This window comes from Pseudophryne corroboree, chromosome 3 (assembly GCF_028390025.1).
Source record: "Pseudophryne corroboree isolate aPseCor3 chromosome 3, aPseCor3.hap2, whole genome shotgun sequence".
Taxonomy (NCBI): domain Eukaryota; kingdom Metazoa; phylum Chordata; class Amphibia; order Anura; family Myobatrachidae; genus Pseudophryne; species Pseudophryne corroboree.
Window position 1 is genome coordinate 343,622,853 of NC_086446.1, and position 13,004 is coordinate 343,635,856.

At 41.3% G+C, this 13,004-nt stretch overlaps 1 protein-coding gene and 1 long non-coding RNA gene across 7 annotated transcripts in view; one reads left to right on the forward strand and one right to left on the reverse strand.

Moving 5' to 3' along the window:
* Positions 1 to 13,004, reverse strand: part of SRCIN1 (SRC kinase signaling inhibitor 1) — a 900,548-nt gene that overhangs the window by 824,142 nt on the left and 63,402 nt on the right. The window lies entirely within an intron of this gene.
* LOC135055515 (uncharacterized) overlaps positions 1 to 13,004 on the forward strand; it is a 171,526-nt gene that overhangs the window by 2,173 nt on the left and 156,349 nt on the right. Inside the window, exon 2 of the long non-coding RNA XR_010243766.1 lies at positions 7,857 to 7,876. This is a non-coding gene — a long non-coding RNA (uncharacterized LOC135055515). The remainder of the gene's footprint in view (positions 1 to 7,856; positions 7,877 to 13,004) is intronic.

A 13,004-nucleotide genomic window follows, 5' to 3' on the forward strand; every position in this document is an offset into this window, starting at 1 on the left:
TCATATTACAGACTTTAGAGAATCCCTGGAAGCTCAATCCTGTCTGCCGTCCTAGACCTCTAAGCTAGAGTCTCTCAACAAGACTACAATAAGCTATAATGAGACAAATAGAGGCTTGGATCATATTGCCAGTGAACTATACAGAACACCGTAATAAAAACGAGCAATGGCAAAATAATATCTATATGCAAATCACCCAAGATGCCCTGGAGCTCTATTTACAGAGCCTCCTCTCCCAACTGACCCCTAAGCTTGATTCTGGCGCTCTACCTTTGGAGAGGGTCCATTAACATCTTATACCTAAGCTTTGGGATAATGTACTTCGATGTGACATCTTCATTAACTTTCCTAGATTCAAAGATAAAGAATATGTTCTTGTTCAGACTCTGAGTAACCCCTACTTTCTCCATGACAACACCAAGCTGCAGTCCTACCAAGATCTTGCACTGTTGTCATCTGGTAAAAGTAGGGAGCTTTTTGGTTTAATCAGAGCCCTCATGATATAGGCATATGCTATAGATGGGGGGTATCCATTCAAACTTATTGTTGATCTTAATGGCAACACATTTCTCATTAGAGATCCAAAAGAAGGAAAAGATCGGTTGACACATTTGCCAGAATCAGGACCTGTTTCTTGTCAAGACCCAAGAAACAAATGACAACTGACTGTTCCTTGGTCTTGCATTGCCAATGTCCTCTCTCAACTGTCTTGAACCTACCCTACACTCCTGATGTGTTACACTGATGCCTTACACTGGCTCTCTCCATGCTTGTCTTTTTTATTTGGCTCCCATATATACACTGCTCAAAAAAATAAAGGGAACACTAAAATAACACATCCTAGATCTGAATGAATTAAATATTCTTATTAAATACTTTGTTCTTTACATAGTTGAATGTGCTGACAACAAAATCACACAAAAATGATCAATGGAAATCAAATTTATTAACCCATGGAGGTCTGGATTTGGAGTCACCCTCAAAATTAAAGTGGAAAAACACACTACAGGCTGATCCAACTTTGATGTAATGTCCTTAAAACAAGTCAAAATGAGGCTCAGTAGTGTGTGTGGCCTCCACGTGCCTGTATGACCTCTCTACAATGCCTGGGCATGCTCCTGATGAGGTGGCGGATGTTCTCCTGAGGGATCTCCTCCCAGACCTGGACTAAAGCATTCGCCAACTCCTGGACAGTTTGTGGTGCAACGTGGCATTGGTGGATGGAGCGAGACATGATGTCCCAGATGTGCTCAATTGGATTCAGGTCTGGGGAACGGGCGGGCCAGTCCATGGCATCAATGCCTTCATCTTGCAAGAACTGCTGACACACTCCAGCCACATGAGGTCTAGCATTGTCTTGCATTAGGAGGAACCCAGGGCCAACCGCACCAGCATATGGTCTCACAAGGGGTCTGAGGATCTCATCTCGGTACCTAATGGCAGTCAGGCTACCTCTGGTGAGCACATGGAGGGCTGTGCGGCCCCCCAAAGAAATGCCACCCCACACCATTAATGACCCACTGCCAAACCGGTCATGCTGGAGGATGTTGCAGGCATCAGAACGTTCTCCTTTGGCGTCTCCAGACTCTGTCACGTCTGTCACATTTGCTCAGTGAGAACCTGCTTTCATCTGTGAAGAGCACAGGGCGCCAGTGGCGAATTTGCCAATCTTGGTGTTCTCTGGCAAATGCCAAACGTCCTGCACGGTGTTGGGCTGTAAGCACAACCCCCACCTGTGGACGTCGGGCCCTCATACAACCCCCATGGAGTCTGTTTCTGATCGTTTGAGTAGACACATGCACATTTGTGGCTTGCTGGAGGTCATTTTGCAGGGCTCTGGCAGTGCTCCTCCTGTTCCTCCTTGCATAAAGGCGGAGGTAGCGGTCCTGCTGCTGGGTTGTTGCCCTCCTACGGCCTCCTCCACGTCTCCTGATGTACTGGCCTGTCTCTTGGTAGCGCCTCCATGCTCTGGACACTACGCTGACAGACACAGCCAACCTTCTTGCCACAGCTCGCATTGATGTGCCATCCTGGATGAGCTGCACTACCTGAGCCACTTGTGTGAGTTGTAGGGAGGTCATACAAGCACGTGGAGGCCACACACACTACTGAGCCTCATTTTGATTTGTTTTAAGGACATTACATCAAAGTTGAATCAGCCTGTAGTGTGTTTTTCCACTTTAATTTTGAGGGTGACTCCAAATCCAGACCTCCATGGGTTAATAAATTTGATTTCCATTGATAATTTTTGTATGATTTTGTTGTCGGCACATTCAACTATGTAAAGAACAAAGTATTTAATAAGAATATTTCATTCATTCAGATCTAGGATGTGTTATTTTAGTGTTCCCTTTATTTTTTTGAGCAGTGTACTTTGTGTCACCCACTGTCCTCTTATTGTAGATCCTACATATTTTTCACCTGTTTGCAGCCTGCCGTGGTGGGTCTTGGGGTGTCGGGACACAGTGAGTGTCCTGCTCCTTTACCATAGTCTTCATCTTACGTCACAGTGATAAGCTATTGTAAATGGTTTTCACCAAATCACACTTCTCATGTGCCATCACATGTTCACTCTCTGTGTTCCTGTTGCCCCTGAGGCACTCTCCAGGCCTGGATGAGGCAGACCTGCTCCTATCAACATTTTTTTTATTTTTTTATTGGTTGTGTTTTGCAACCTTAGTTCTGTTGTGCTTTGCTTCCCTAATTTGCTATGTGCTGGATTATTGTAGTTTATTATTACATCCTTCAACCTTCAATATTTTATTCACAACCCCCACTTAGATGGGCATTACTTGATTCTGACTCATAGATTGGGCCACCTAGACGTCACATTTGCTAATGTTTATGCACTTTACACAGGCCAGCAGCAATTTTTTAAGTCATTTTTTTTATGGCCTTAAATAAGGAGTGACTTGGTTTTCTCATGATTGGCAGGGATCTTAACATTGTCCATTATCATACCCTTGACAAGTCTACTCCAGCGCCCATCATAATTCTCGTAGTGTAACTGTTGGTAGCACGAGTGTTCCTCAGGGGTGTGTTTTGAGCCCCCTGTTGCACTCCCTGTTTACCTATGACTGTTCCTCAAGTTCAGACTCGGTTCATATTATAAAGTTTGCAGACGACATTGCCAAAGTTGGTCTTACTGGTAATAATGACAAGTCGGAGTATAGATTTGAGGTATCTAGATTAGAGTCTTGGAGCTGGGACAATTGCTTAGTTCTAAATGTAAATAAGACCAGAAGAATTGATTATGGACTTTAGGAAATTACATAAGGAAGTATTTTGCCCATTAATCTTAAACAGCCAGGAGGTAGAGGTATTTGAGTTTTTTAAATTCCTAGACATAAACATAACGAGGTACCTGTCCTGGGGTGTGCGCACCCAAGGTGTTATCAAAAAGTCTCGCCAGCGTATGTTTTTTTCTGTGGATACTACGTATGTCTGCTATGTGTAGGGAAACACTATTAAGGTTCTATTCTTGTATCATTGAAAGTGTCCTCACTTTTTGAATTTTGGTATTACTCTCTTCAGAGAGTGGTATCCTCTGCAAGTTAAATAATTGCTGTTAGTTTGCCTAGCATTTATAACGTGTATGAAAAAGGCTTCTTTCCAAGGTGAAAAGTATCCTGAGAGGCCCTTCACACCAGAGTTGCAAGATGTTCTCTATGTTGCCATCAAATAGGAGGTATCGATCCACCTTGTGTAGGACTAGTCACTTAAGAGGAAGTTTCTTTCCACAAGCGATAAGTGTTTTAAATAGTAACAAGGGCCCTCATTCCGAGTTGATCGGTCGCAAGGCGAATTTAGCAGAGTTACACACGCTAAGCCGCCGCCTACTGGGAGTGAATCTTAGCTTCTTAAAATTGCGACCGATGTATTCGCAATATTGCGATTACTAACTACTTAGCAGTTTCAGAGTAGCTTCAGACTTACTCTGCCTGTGCGATCAGTTCAGTGCTTGTCGTTCCTGTTTGACGTCACAAACACACCCAGCGTTCGCCCAGGCACTCCCACCGTTTCTCCGGCCACTCCTGCGTTTTTTCCGGAAACGGTAGCGTTTTCAGCCACACGCCCCTGAAACGCCGTGTTTCCGCCCAGTAACACCCATTTCCTGTCAATCACATTACGATCGCCGGAGCGATGAAAAAGCCGTGAGTAAAATTACTTTCTACATAGCAAAGTTACTTGGCGCAGTCGCAGTGCGAACATTGCGCATGCGTACTAAGCAGATTTTCATTGCGATGCGATGAAAAATACCGAGCGAACAACTCGGAATGAGGGCCAATGTAAGATAATTGGAGGAAATTTGCTAATAGTAACTTGGAGATGAAGTGAGTGTTCTGTATCCTTGATGTCTTTTGGTCTCTTTTTTTTCTGATTTGTTCGTGCTTCAATTTCGTTGATTGTTCATTTGTGAACATTGAGTACAATAAAGTATTATTAATATTATTATTATTAACCTTTTAAATAATTTTTTGACATCTAGAAAGCATTCAATCCCTTGTCCAGGGACTAGAATAGACATGCTTATGAGCTGTACCCTGGCCTCAAAATACTTGACAAACAATTCTTTCAAATCCCTAGTCTGCCCATTCTTGCATAAAAACAAAGAATTTGAAAACAGATAAGAACCACTTGTCCCATCAAGCCCCTTTTTTACCATAGTTTTACCTCAAACCTTATTTGATCTTTATTTCTTTGTAAGGATAGTATTATGTCTATCCCATGCATGTTTAAATTTCTCTGTCTTAGCCTCTACCATCTCTAATGGGAGGCTATTCCACTTTTCCACTACCCTTTCTGTGAAAACATTTTATCTCAAATTTCCCCTGAACCTACCTCCCTCCAGTTTCAGTGCATGTCCTTGTGTTCTAATATTTCTCTTCGTTTGAAGAATGTTTCCCTCCTGGACTATGGTAAAACCCATGATATATTTGAAAGTTTCTATCATGTCCCCCTTTCCCTTCTCTGCTTCTATAGTTATGCTATACTCCTATTTCTAGGCCCTCCTGGAAGCAGAACAAAACCCTTCTGAAAATAACCCAATTCCCGGAGAAAATCAAAACTGCTCTTGATTATTTTTCTATTAATATTCAAGAACCTTCTTGCTTCCCCCTGTAGTGGGACACTCATAAGTCCATCATTAGAGGTCACATAATTAGTTATGCCTCATACCGGTATTGAGAGCAAAAACTTAAATTAGCTAACCTTTCGGCGAGGATTCAAAATTTGGAAACTTCCCAGAAATGTAACTCGGCAAAGATTTATTGACTATTGATACTAGCTAAAAAGGAACTTAATGCCATTCTTTTCAACATTTGCTTGCAAATAGACTAAAAGCCAGTAAGACCTAATTCACTATTTCAGCGATCAGAAACAGTTCTGGTATTCTACATTATAAACCAGTGAAAATTAATAACATCTTTAAGACTTTATGAGTAGCTATATAACATTCAAAATCAGAATAACACGGAAAAGACATGCTCCCCAGAGTTACATATTATCTCGCCTCATGTGATCTGCCATGTGTTGATCTATTAACTTCTCTCAAGCTTAGCATTCCTTTTATGGTTGAAGAAACCTCCAAAGTGCTCAAGATTCAAAAACTCCATATCAGTACTCATAAACTTCCCTCAATAGTGCTTACCTTAATGTGGAGAAACCCTTTGACAAGTTTTCATGACCTTCAGGATCCAAATGCACCTTAAATTCAGCTTATGTGGTACATTTCTCCAAGTAATTATTTACCCTATTACAATCCGTCTACTGCAGTCCTGTCGGGAGTGATAGGTAAGCAGGATATATATGTAATATCTCCTGTGTTACCTTTATTTTTACAAAAGTAGGTGAAAATTTTCTTTTCACCTACTTTTGTATAAATTAAGTGATGCTGAATATGCCCCTAAGTGGTGAGTAGACCAATAGGAAGATTTGGTGGGAGATGGTTCGATTTCTCACATATCTTGGCTCAATAGTAAACACAGGCCTAATTCCATCTGATCTGTTCCTATGGTAGCATTCATGCTCTCTAACTGCGAAGCTGTCAGCATTCAGAACGATGGGCCCCTCTAAACATCTATCTGGAATCATCCCCTTTACCACTAGGTCAGTCTCTGTGCATGGTGTACATGTGGATCAACGTTTTGCCATTTTGTGGGAAAATTTGCTCCTTTGTCTTTTGCGGACATTCATGAAAAAACACCATATTCTGCACGCCTACTTTTAGCCATATCTTCAAATTCAACACTTTCAATAGTCCTCACTCCCATACCACTCTGTCCCTTGCTACTGGGAAGATATTGTCTCTATAGACCCAGTAATAAAAGGGACTGTTTCTTTTGTATACCATTCTAAACAGACCTCAAACCCCTCCGCTGCTATAACCCACAAGCTTGCCTGGAAATCTGATTTAGGCTCTCCTTTAGGCAAAGGCATTTGGAAGTTGATACAGACCAAGGTATGCAAATACTCTATCACTGTTGCAAATAAAGAGAGCTTGTATAATGTCATATTTCAGATGGTCAGGGGGTTATTCAATAAGGAATGACAATTCTGCTTTTTAGCAGAATTTGCAATCCTTTGAATCGCATGCTAGGGCCACCCATCGCAGGGCAAGGCCACCCAGCATGCAGCCCACGGTCCACCGACTGTCATCACGCTTAAATTGGGGTCATTTGCAAAAAATCCACTTGCATTATTGCGATGCAAGCTGAATGACCCCCTTGGTCCCCTGAATTGAATTCATAAAATCTATCCTAACATCTCTAATCCGTGCTGGAGGCCATGCTGCTATATTGGCACAGTTTTCCAAATTTGATGGACTTGTCTAAAAGGTGTTAATAGATTTGTCCGTATTCCAGAAATTATCTTCTTGACACCCCAGACTACTTCCCTTTCTCCGGCCAATATACTCTTGTGTGCTCCAGTCTGCCATACATATAAGCAAACAAATACATTGGTTCTTCACATCTCTTGTGCTGCTAAATATGAGCTCGTACCTGGAAGAAACAAGACCACCAACTTTTCAAGATCATGAACAATATCTGATTTAATATGAAAATGGAATACATAACTAGCCTTCAACATAATGCTGTAGACAAATCCACGCCATCTGGAAACTGGTATAATAGTCACAATGCTACTATTCCTGCATCTATTGATCCTCTGAACCCTTATGTATATTATTACATTCTACAATCTACCCCTTCTACTTGCTTCTCCCTGCCTGCCTAGCCCGTTTTCCTTTTCCCTCCCTATTTCCTTTCCTGTTGGCCCCGTTGTACTCTGATTCTCTTACTTGCCACTCCGCTCTGGGCCTAATTCAGACCTAATCGCAGCAGCAAATTTGTTAGCAAATGGGCAAACCCATGTGCACTGCAGGGGGGCAGATGTAACATGTGCAGATAGAGTTAGATGTGGGTGGGTTATATTGTTTCTGTGCAGGGTAAATACTGGCTGCATTATTTTTACACTGCAAGTTAGATTTCAGTTTGAACACACCCAACCCAAATCTAACTCTCTCTGCACGTTATATCTGCCCCCCCCCATCCCCTCACAGTGCACATGGTTTTGCCCACTAGCTAACAAATTTGCTGCTGCGATCAGGTCTGAATTAGGCCCTCTGTCCGCTATTTACTTGTCTTCCTCTCCCTTTGTTTATCAGACAGACTCAATGTTCAATAACTTGAATTATAATCTGTTGGTCAACATTTATAATCCATTGAGAATTATCTGTTTTCTGACTGCTAATGTAAATGTGCACTATTGAATTATTGTTCATTTTGTTAATACTTCTACTTGTAAATTTAATAAAACTATTTTAAAATAATACTGCTTGTGTCCCCTCTCTGCAGGAGATGAAGAGTGGCAAAAGGTAAGTTTTTCCATATCTGGGAGGAATGTACACTTATAGTACCTTTCTGGAACAGTGTAATTGCTCTAGCTGTAGAATTAGTTGGATTTTCTGTCCCAACCGGACCATGGTTCTGGCTTCTCTCATATTCTGATACTTTAGTGTCCTTGTATAAAAAGTCTCTATTAAAGCATATCAACAATGCTGGGAGAGCGGTTCTACCTGTCCACTGCCACTCCCGACATCCCCCCTCCATTAGTGCATGGTGCCAGAGAATGGATTTTTACATGTGTTTAGGTCTGTCTGGCTTAGTTGGCTTGACTGCAAGAATTCTAGTGCATATGCTTCCATCCTTACCCCTTGATGCCATTCTGGTGCTATTTAGGTTTTATCTGTCTCTGTGCTAGGGTTGGTACTCAGGCATTCTTAACCTTCCGTATTTGTGTTACATCCTACTAGGTTTCCCACATCCAGAGTCTTGGTCTTACCCTTCTCTATTTTCTCCTCTTTCTCTCATTCTCTGCTTTTTTGTTTTCTTTTGTTCTCTCTAATCTTCTCTCACACGTTCAGTAGTTTAAGCGGAGTTATATGATTTTTCTCATCACATCTGCTTTTTTATGCCTTGTCTATTCAGTGTTGTGTTTGTGCATTGATGCATTTAAAACCTTTACATAAATAATTTATAAAATAAAAATTATAATAATACTGCTCTGTTTTGCTTAAAATATTTAATTTATAATATTATTATTTATGTCTTTATTTAATCTGTTGCTTATGGTCTTGAAGGTATTTTATTACCTTGGTCAAGGAAATCACCTGCAAATTCCATCTATGGCCCCTTTAGTGCAACTGGAGAAGGTGCAACTTTTAGAGATTTTATATCCTCCAATCTATTGTCTTTGAATACTCACAAATGTTTTTTTTCTACAATTTTTGGCTAATGTACAAACGTTTAAGAACTTTACACCCAACATGGCTATCTCACTGGTTGTGGAAATGATGAACAATATGGTGAACTGATGATGGCCTTCTCTCCTGTGGATTGTTAGGATTATATACTTGGCTGCCTCACTTTTTACTGTATTATATTTTATTATCCTCAAACGTAAAGAACCTATATAGTTATATAGCTAAAAATAATAATAATTATTATTATTATTATTATTATTATTATAATATTTAAGTGCACGTGTTATTGCAAACTTAGAAAAAGAAGATATGATTTCTGTCATTCGTATTTTATTTTGTACACCTACTGCAAAACCTCTCCTGGGTCATGAACTCAACTGTAAAGCTGGGTACACACCAAAGTGACAGGTCAGGCAACTTGTTGCGCCAACAGAGCGACCGATACAGGTAAGTATACACACTTACCCATCAGCCGCCCAATGTATTGGTCCCTGTCATCCAGCTGATAAATTGGGCATTGGTTGTGCTGCACAGCGGACGCGATATGTCTGTGAACGATGTCATTCATAGACCTGTTGGGTGTACACACCCGCTGACCCTTGAACAGTCGATATGTCGCTCAGTGAGGAGTCAGTCAGCTGCGGACGCAATGTGGCTATTGTACGCATATTGATCAATGTTTTTGCACTGCGCATGCGTCCGAGCCGCAGTGCACACAGGCAGCGATTGTTTTACGAGTATGGTAACAGGGAGTGATCATGCAAACGCAGGCATGTCATGACCGTTTGGACTTCATTTTCTGGGCAATCATACATTAGCAACTGCGCTCCCACTTGCTATTGGAGCGGCCAGTGCGTCGTCTCAGAAGTGCAGCTCAGCCTCTGCGTGGTGACCCCGATGTGCGACTATGTACTGTAAGTGATGTTTCTGCAATCATGCGGCGCCATATGCGAATGATACGATCGCAGTGAACGTTCTTTTACATGGGTTATCTTCTGCCCATATTAGCATATGATCACAATTTCATACGGCAAATCATTGCAACAACCGCACCTGAATGACCCTCAGTGTGTACCCAGCTAAAGAAAGACTTAGGACCTCTTATAGAAGGGGTCATATAGACCAAAGTTAGGATAGAGCTTACTAGGATTCCATCTCCATTTTAAACAAGGAGAATTCATGTAAAATGTACTGTATGCTAGGGTTTATCTTGTACCTAAGAGAGTATGAAAACTATTTCCAGCTACCTCTCGTTTGTGCCGACAACAATACATAGTCAGATGAAATTTCATACATTTCTGGTGGGACTGTCTCAAGATTTAAAGTTTTTGGAAGTAACACATATTGGACACTAAAGGAGCTGTGGGTCTCCCCAGCACCTGGATCACATACAATACATCATTTTGGGACCGCATATCTTATCAGAATTGGAGGTAAAACACATACAATCTGGCACTTTTCACACGATTTATCAGCCCGATGGGTCGAAATCATGTGAAAAAGGGCCATATCGTACTAGTGTATGGGCACCTTTACTCTCTCTCTGGTCTGCTCGCCTATGCCTTCTAAATTCTAGCCTACTAGTACATTCTGGAAAACTTCCTCTTATATCATGAATGTAACCAAATTTTATATTGCTTAATATTGTTAAGACCCAATTGTCATCCAGAATGCTAAGAAAAAAATGTATTTTATTGCCTGTACTTTATAATTCAGCAGGCACATTTGAGTCCATTTGGGAGCCCTGATTTATGTTATCATCATTCACCCCATAACTCCATAATTATTTGTAACTATTTTAATGACATCCCTGGTAATTTCATTGTAATTGTATAGACCTTTCACTTTGCAATGAATACGTTGATTTTGACTCCATATAATATCTTAACAGGTACAATGTGCAATTATTCTTTGGGAATTCTGGGAGAGACATTCCTTTTCACTCCCTTCCCCGTCTTTCTTTCTCCATTAATTTAAGTTTAGAATGGTAAAACTGACATACTCCTGTTTTTTTTTTCTATTTTATAATTGTGCTATTACTGTTAAATTATTCAACATTTTTATGACTCATTTACACTATAAAAGTTATCATTTCAAATCTAAAAATGGAGGATGTGAGTGAAGTGAAATGCTATACCCTGTAGGTGCTGCCTGCATCACCGTGACAGAGACCAGCCTCTTAGGAACACCTCTACTTTCCTTCCTGGAGAAAGTTCAAACTGAGCAATCAATCATGCCCTTCCTTTTATACTAGGAGAGGGATCTGCTCTGCCCTCCACTCTGACACTGGCAGTTAGTCACTCTGTGCTGACATTTCTATATGAAGCATCACTGCAGCATGACTTTTGGCAGCATCACAGCGCCGAGCAGCATGGGAATCTTGACAGATGGATTGCCCGAAAAATTAAGCACGGGGAGAACAATGCCCTAAAGAACCACTAGTACCCCTTTCAGACCGCAAGCAATAACCCAGGTTATTGCACATGAGCGCAACGTTGCTGTGCAGACTGAAAGGGTCCAGTCGAAATAATCCGGGTTGAGCAACCTAGTATTTCGGGTAGCGAGCAGGGTTGAACACATGTTCAAACCGGCTTGCTGTGCGGTGTGAATGGGTAAGCCGGGTTGATGTGATCCGGGACCCATTCACTGTATAGGAAGAGGCAGTGCTTGGAGATCATCTCACTCCAAGCGCCGCCTCCGCATGCATTAGTGGTGACGTCACCAACCCAGCAATATGCCAAGTTGGGCCGCTGTCTGAAAGGGGTTTCTTGCTGGGTCACGCACCGGAAGTACCCATGTACAGATACCGGGTGCAACCCAGTAAAGCGGTCTGAAAGGGGTATTACTCCACGTTCTCCCATTACTTTTTGCTTCTGTGGTTACTTACTCCATGTTTTCCACAGTTTGCTGTTAGGGTCACCCACCCACGTTCATCCCTAACTTGCTTTTGGAGTAACTACCTCTATCTTCTCTTATGAATTTCCCAATATACAACCATAACCTATATTCAGGTTAATTTTCCTGCTGTTATAATTCAATACACTTGCTCTGTCTGAGTAAAGGATTGCACACCCCAATCTTGTATCTGACTATTCCCTTACTATTCCCCTGACCATGTCGACATTTTTGACCCTGTCGACCTTTTGAACGGTCTTCCTTTTACATGTCAAACTTTTGACCCTGTTGACCTTTTGATCCTGTTGACCTAATGCATGTCTACCGTTAGTGGAAGGCCTATTTACTGCAGACCTTTTTAGTGTAGATCTATAGTCCAGATACCCGCAAAAAGTTAAAAGTATAGGATGAGAGCAAAAGAGTTCCACCTCTGAGCTAATGCAAAATTCCTTTTACAGAGTAAGGGGGAAAAACACGCCCTATACTGCACTGTCTAGTGTGCATTCTCCTTACTTCTCAGGGGACGTCCACTCCTCACTCCACGTCTCCACCCAACTCCTCCCTCTCTGTCTGGGGAAACTTCTCCTCGTCCGATGCGCTCTCTACCATTTTGCTATGCAAACATATATTCTTTGTGGGAAATCTGGAAGAGCTTGCATATATTTAGGCGAATAGCAGGTCAGAAGCAGATCTGTACTGTGTAGTGGGCATCTGTGCGTCATATAGGACTATCTATTTTGGCAATTGTGACCAAATGTATATATTCTAGTATCTCATATCAAAATGTCTCCTAAAGTTACTGTTTATTAGGCGAGTAAGAATGAGTAAAAAAATTAGTTAAGAATATCTAAATTTATTAAATGTCTAATTCATGTTCAATTCATAATTTAGACAAGCCTATTACTTCCATTATCCTCTATCCAGAGCAAGTCACACAATGCTGATCAGTGTACCAATATGAGCAGCGGTCTCCAGTTACTGTAGAAAATAATGAGCACAGCGCAGCCTTTTGTTCTCAAACTCTAAGGATTTCTGATATCCGTCCCACCATGTACCACAATGCCAGAAACACTGTGTCCGCCTTTTCCAGGCAGGGGAATTAGCATTTATACCAATTACTTCATGAAAGACACAAACATTTGTAAATTGAATTGTATTTATATAGTCTTAAATTCATTACATTAGTAACATGTAATTGATCTAACCAATTTGCAACCCGTGTCTGCCCCCCCCCCCCCCGCCACCAAGAAAACTCCGATAAGAACCTCATGATTTAAACCAATTCTTGTGCCCTATTTAAATAAAGCAGCATCATAGAAAAGAAGGTGCATCATAAATATACTCA